We start from the raw sequence: 7,072 nt of genomic DNA, 5'->3' as shown, positions 1-7,072 counted from the left end.
TAACTCTCATATTTGGGTCGACTGTATCTTAAGATTACCCGCCATTTTTCCAGTCTCCCTGCCAGACTGGGTGTATGGGTGCACCCTTGGCAAAGTAACAGAGCCAGTACCTAATCCTAAACCCATGCAACGTATGACCGTGAATCTCATTATGCTCATATGCATATTTCATAAATCAAAACATGCAAATGCAATCTACATGACATACTCATAACAAGGCATGACAACATGATAAGATCATAAAACTTAATCTAGTTGGGAAGTACCACTTACCTTATAAAAAGATAATTTTGCCCCTAGCGTAATTTAGCCTCAAAATTTGCGTCAAACTTCCAATTGTACTCAATTATGAACCTTGACGTACCCTGGCATCATAATTATTTAAGAAAATCAAATTTCTAATTTTTCGCTAATTTTTCTAATTTCTCCAATTTCCTCCTATTATTTCCTCAAGATTATGAAATAAATACTTTCTCATAAAATTTTCTCAACTTCTCTTCACAATAATTCTTAAAACAATATTCCTAAGCCCTAGAAATTTCCTCATAATTTTTAAAATCCATGTTCTATTTATTTCTCATTTTCTCTTTGATTTTCAAACATTTATTGCCTCAAAAATATATAATAAATATTTATCATGCATTTTTCTTACAATTTAACAATAAAAAATTCTAAAATATCATTCTAATATTTCTGGAATTTTTAAAGAAATTTTTGAAGATAACTTACCTTCCCGCAGAGTGATTCGGTATTCTTCTATACTGCGATAAAGTCTCGATTTGTGTATCCAACAATGCCTTTTGCCATAAATTTTCACACGAACTACTAAACCCAGCTTATAGGATTTTTCTAGAAATTTTTGATATTTTTCTCTATATTCTTTCTTTCTCTTTTTCAAATCTCTCTCTTACTCTCAAATCTTTCTTTCTTACAACCATTCTCTTTCTAATTCAAATCCTCTAACCTTTTAAGTTTTCTCTATTTATAGAGGTTGAATTAAGCTTAGTATAATTCTAGTGACCCACTATCTTTAATTATTTTGTCACATTTCTTAATTATTTTTCACTAAATCTCACCCATAATTTTTAATTATTTATTCACATCCCACTTTGTTTCCCACATTTCTCAATTATTTCACCCATTATCTTTAATTATTTGTCCACAACCTACTTTGTCTCCCACATTTCTCCATTAATTCACCCATTATCTTTGATTATTTGTCCACATTTTATTTTGTCTCCCACATTTCTCAATTATTTTATCCATTATCTTTAATTATTTTATCACATTTCTTAATTATTTCCCAGTAAATCTCATCCATAATCTTTAATTATTTGTCCACACCCTACTTTGTCTTCCACATTTCTCCATTAATTCACCCATTATCTTTGATTATTTGTCCACATCCTATTTTGTCTCCCACATTTCTCAATTATTTCATCCATTATCTTTAACTATTTTGTCACATTTCTTAATTATTTCCTACTAAATCTCATCCATAATCTTTAATTATTTGTCCACACCCTATTTTGTCTCCCACATTTCTCAATTATTTCACCCACTAACTTTAATTGTTTTGTTACCTTAATTATTTTTCATTAAATCTTCTTTTGAATAGATTATTCTTTTATTTATTAATTTTAAGCCCATTTTTTTAGTCCGTTAATTTTAAACCCATTTACTTAGCTTTTCCCTTTTCAACTTAGCCTACTAACTCTAAGACCATTAGTTTTCTCAATTAAAATCTCTAATGGATATCAAAAATATTTTAAATACAATAAAAATTCATTATTATTATTCTCAAAATACTAGGATATTACATCACTTCTCTATTGCCACTTTTTTTTTTTCTTCTCTTTCTTCTTCTTCCTCTTTTTCTTTTTCTCCGCAAACAAACCATCGCCTACGCACAGCCTCGCCCACCCCTGGCCTCCGCCACCGCTACGACTGCCTCCACCCGACACCACCAGCCCTACGATCGCCACAACCAGCCCTGCGATCTCCACCATCGACCGACGCCTCCACGGCCTCACGACCTTCTGTGCACACAACATCCCCGCCGTCGCGATTGGCCAAAGCCACCTCCAGCCTCTTCCGCCACTGCTCGTAACCCTCTTCGACCATCGATCGGCCCCCTGATCCTTTGACTGCCATCGTTGCGTATCGGATCTCCCTCATCACTGGTCGCCATCACCCAATCGGCCAACACCCGTCAGCGTCCGTTGCTATTCTTTTCCCTCCTAGCCTTAGTTTTGAAATCTTACAATCTAGATCTTAAATTAGGTCTAATTCGACCCTATCCACTTAGATCTATCCCATCCATCTAGATCCGACCAATTACATTTGTCCCCAGATCTAGTTAGATCTAGTAAGTACTCAAATCCATGTCAGGACCTGGGTTTCCATGTGGTGCCTGCGAAGTCCTAAGGAGGAGATGCACCCCATTATGTGTTTTTGCCTCTTACTTCTATCATGAGGAAGCATATTTTCATTTTACTGCCATCCATTAGGTTTTTAGTGCCAGTAATGCCTCCAAAATTCTGGCCCAACTTCTGATAAGTGACCGGTTTAGGGCAGCCATTACACTCACTATGGAAGTTCTAACTCGGCTTTAAGATCCTATTTACGGTTGTGTATCCCATATTTTTTTCCCTCGAACAACAGATTGTCGATTTGCAAGCCCATGTAGCTTTATTGCAGAATTTACTATTTGCAAACCATTATGCATATCTTCAACCGGTTACAAATTGGTCTCAGCCACAACCTCATCGACACCCTATTCCAGAACCTAATCCAAGCTTTGCCGACATCTTTTGACCTATCTTGCATGGATCACTACCCGTGGATGATCCAAATCCATTCGAGAGCTCTGGTTATCCCATTATCCCAGAGAATGTCTCACTTCCTAGTTTCCCAGAGACTTTTTCTCTATTTCAGCCTGGAGAGACTAGCGGTAGCCAGTGGCCTGAAAATCCCAATATACTTGAACATGCCTCACTACCTAGTTTTTTAGAGACTTTTCCTCTATTTCACCCTAGCGAGACTAGTGGTAGCCAGTGGCCTGAATATCCCAATATAACTGAACATGCCTCACTCCCTAGTTTTTTGGATATTACTTCTCTATTTCACCCTGGTGAAACTAGCGGTATCCAGTGGTCTGAATACCCTATTATGCTTGAGCATGCCCCACTCCCTAGTTTTTCAGAGACTACTTCTCTATTTCATCCTGGCAAAACTAGCGATTTCCAGTGGCCTCTTCATGACGACGTCGATGAGTTTGGACTAGACATTTTTTACAGTTATCATCAGCATTGAGTATTGGCAACATTTTTATAATTGTATGGCTTGATCTCCTGCAACTGTATTGAATATATGGAATGAATGTTATATTTTGGGTACTTTAATGTCTCATTCCCTTATCTTTACCCTTGATCGCGTATCAATCATAAATATCTCAGCCTCTTGCAGCTGTTTAATAATTCATCAAATAAAAATATTGACTCTTAATTATCATCTCTTTCAAAACCTGATAATTTACGTCCTAAGTCAAACCACACATAGCTGATCATCAGATAACCTCAAGTTATTAATAGTAGTTTTATCAAGTAACAATTTCAATACATCTTCTGAGAACACATGTAGCACCCCAAGTGCTACGATAATTAATAAGAGAAAGCCCATACCAAAAATAATAATTAGTTCTCATAAACTAGAAATAAAATTATTAAACTGTGCCATAACTCAAGGCAAGCAAAACTCAACCAACAAAATGTAAACTTAACTGAAATATCCCTCAATGCTGAAAATAAAATGTATAACAATCTTTAAACTAGTCAACCATGACCTAGAAATCTTATAAGAATTGAGTGGCCTCCACGTACACACTGCTAGCGTCCCCCACTGCTATTACTAGGACTCGCCTCAGGAGCTACCTCGCTATGACATGGAATGGTGAAGAATACAAGGTGACTCACAAGACTCAGCAAGTCATAAGCAATGAAAGAAAATTTAGAGCTGAGACAAAGAAAAGCTGAACTCGTCAAGATTGACTCATCTCAAAACTCATAGATAACCAGTCATAAACTAATGGATAACTTATATGAATTTGAGGGAATTAATAAATTGGCATGTCTTATATGGTTGCGTAAGTTCTCGTATAGATGTGGAATAAATAAACATCACTCATGCAGGTATATATGCAAAACTGGCCAAGGCCCATATATATAAAGAAGAAGTCTCATACCTGCCTATTGCTGAACCTGCAACCATATACATCAAACAAATACTCACTAGGGTCAAACACCCCTACTCCATATCTAGGAGCGAACAGAAAAGAAATATCATCTCAATAGTATTACTAGGGCTGCCGCCCCTCGCTACCGGTAGTGGGTAATCTCCAAAAGAACTGAGCTCATGGGATCTCTTTGCGGACTAAGCCGCCTTAAATTCCAAATGTTCAAATACGTGCTAGCACACAATATGAAGTGCTCTAAGTAATCTCATGCTCCATGCTCATACAACATGAATGCAAATAAACTCAAATAATCTTATGCAATGCATGTGTCTTAATTCTCATTGTATTGGAGACTTGATACTTTGGATTAATTATGAAAACATAGATTTTTCTTACCCTTGCCTCAATTTAGTTACTACTCCTCAACCTATGAGATTAACTTAACCCTCTTATGTATCTTGAAAAACAACAATGAACTCCAATTTCATATCATAAGGGTTTAAGACTTCGAATACTTTTGCTAAATATTGAGGCATCCAATAATTGTCTCTTTAAGTTTTATATGGAGGCATGAAATTAAATATTAATCTTTTAAATTGGTGCCTTCTCTTCTCACTTCCAAACTATCCCAATAATATAATTATTTTAATTGAAGTTCAATCAAAAGATAAATATTAAACCTCAAGCCTTATGAGTTCAAGGATATGCTAGATGAATAAGACTTGCTTACTATTATTTTCAAAGCATAAGATTTCTTTAAATCTTATCAATATTTATTTAAAATAATTTAAACTTAATTTAGAACTTAATTAAAGAGATTTCTACTTGTACTAAACTCATATTAGGATGAAAAAAGAAAAAAAAAAAAAAAATTTTGTGCTACAGTAACAGCGTTACAGTACATTGCTACAGTACTTCCTGCTTATAAATTGAAATCTTACGCAAAGCCTCTGTAATTCTATATATATGTATATTACTTCCAAAATCAGACCACCATCTACACCTATTGAGAAAGGTAATTTAAGAGGACTTATACTGCATTGAAGGGAACGAATTCACAATCAATTAACGATAATTTTTCAAAAGAAATGCAATCGAAGTCAATCAACTTATTCTCTGCAACTCATATACATATATATATATATCCAAGAACGTATATATATATATATATTTCAAGAACTCCCTACATACAAATATATATATATATCCATCAATCTTATAAGCTACACCATTCCAAAGGGAAAATTATGATGAACAAATCATAATAAAGAAGGATCGAATTCTCAGTTTATCAAAAATAGGGTCAAACATTGCTGTGATAAAAGTTATACAAATATTTATATCTATATGTACATGTAGGTGGAGGAACTTGAACAGAGAGCCAATGGGAAGGTTATTGGCGTGCAGAACTTCAAGAAAATCATTGATTAAGAGGTTTAAATCCACATAATGAGAACAAAAGAGAAGAAAAAGAGAGAACTTGCCTGCCAAAGCAAAACCAAACTCTCTGTTTGCAAAATCAATTTGTAGAGTCTCTACTTTTCCTCTCCTTCTTTCTCTCTTCTCAAAAACTCTCTCTGCCTCCTTCAATCTTTCCAGCGGCGTGAAGCCACATTGCAAGCCATGCAATTTATATATAGAGGCCTTGAAACCCTATACGTCAAAGTCCTAACTCAAAATTAACTCTTAGTTTTTATTAAATTAAATCACTTAATTCTTTTTCTCTCCTCCTTCCATATATGCCCTTAATCAATTAATTCAATTCCTCCAAAAAATCTTTATTCTAATAAAAATCCCAAAAATTCAAATAATGATATTTCGCCTTCTTAAAAATTTAAATTACTCAAAAATTAATTTCCATGGCTGAAAATCTTCTTGATTCCCAAAAATTTAAATTCTCAAATTTTCAAATCCTCAAACATATTTAATTTACTCAAAATTTCTTAGCCCCTCTCACGGGTCACTACAATTACTCCCCCCTTAAAAGAATTTGGTCCTCCAAATTCATACCTGGTTACTCGAACAAGAAGGGATAACGACGTCGCATTTCTTCCTCTAGCTCCCAAGTCGTCTCATCCTGAGAGTGTCGCTGCCATTGCACTTTAACAAGAGGGATTGATCGATTCCTCAAGTTCTTCTCCTTACGCTCCAAAATACTAATAGGCATCTCTTCATAGGTCACATCCTCTCTAACCTCAAGTGTCTGATAGTCAATGACATGTTATGGATTGGGCACATACTTTCTCAACATCGAAACATGAAACACGCTATGAACATGATTCAATTGAGGTGGTAAAGCTAGCTCGTAAGCTAAGGATCCAATTCGTCTCAGAATCTCAAATGGCCCAATGAAACGTTGGCTAAGTTTCCCTGACACTCCAAAATGTCGCACGCCCTTCATAGGCATGATTCTCAACCAAACGTGGTCTCCAACCTCGAATTCTAAATCACGTCGCCTCTTGTCTACATAACTCTTTTGTCGATCTTGAGCTGTCTTCATTCCGGCTTTGATAAGCTTGATCTTCCCAGTCGTTTGCTCCACAATCTCGGGCCCTAGCAAGACTCGATCACTGATCTCTTCCCAACAAATAGGTGAATGACACGGTCGGCCATACAAAGCTTCGTAGGGTGGCATGCCAATACTCGAATGGAAACTGTTGTTATAAGCAAATTCCACCAATGGTAAGTGCCCGTCCCAACTGCCATGGAAGTCTAATACACAGGCTCTCAACATGTCCTCCAAAGTCCTGATAGTCCTCTCTGACTGACCATCTATCTGAGGATGAAATGCCGTACTGAATCTCAAACGAGTACCCAAAGCATCTTGCAAAGCCCCCC

Source organism: Diospyros lotus, chromosome 4, assembly GCF_014633365.1.
Source record: "Diospyros lotus cultivar Yz01 chromosome 4, ASM1463336v1, whole genome shotgun sequence".
In the NCBI taxonomy this organism is placed as follows: Eukaryota; Viridiplantae; Streptophyta; class Magnoliopsida; order Ericales; family Ebenaceae; genus Diospyros; species Diospyros lotus.
This window is presented reverse-complemented; position numbering follows the sequence as displayed.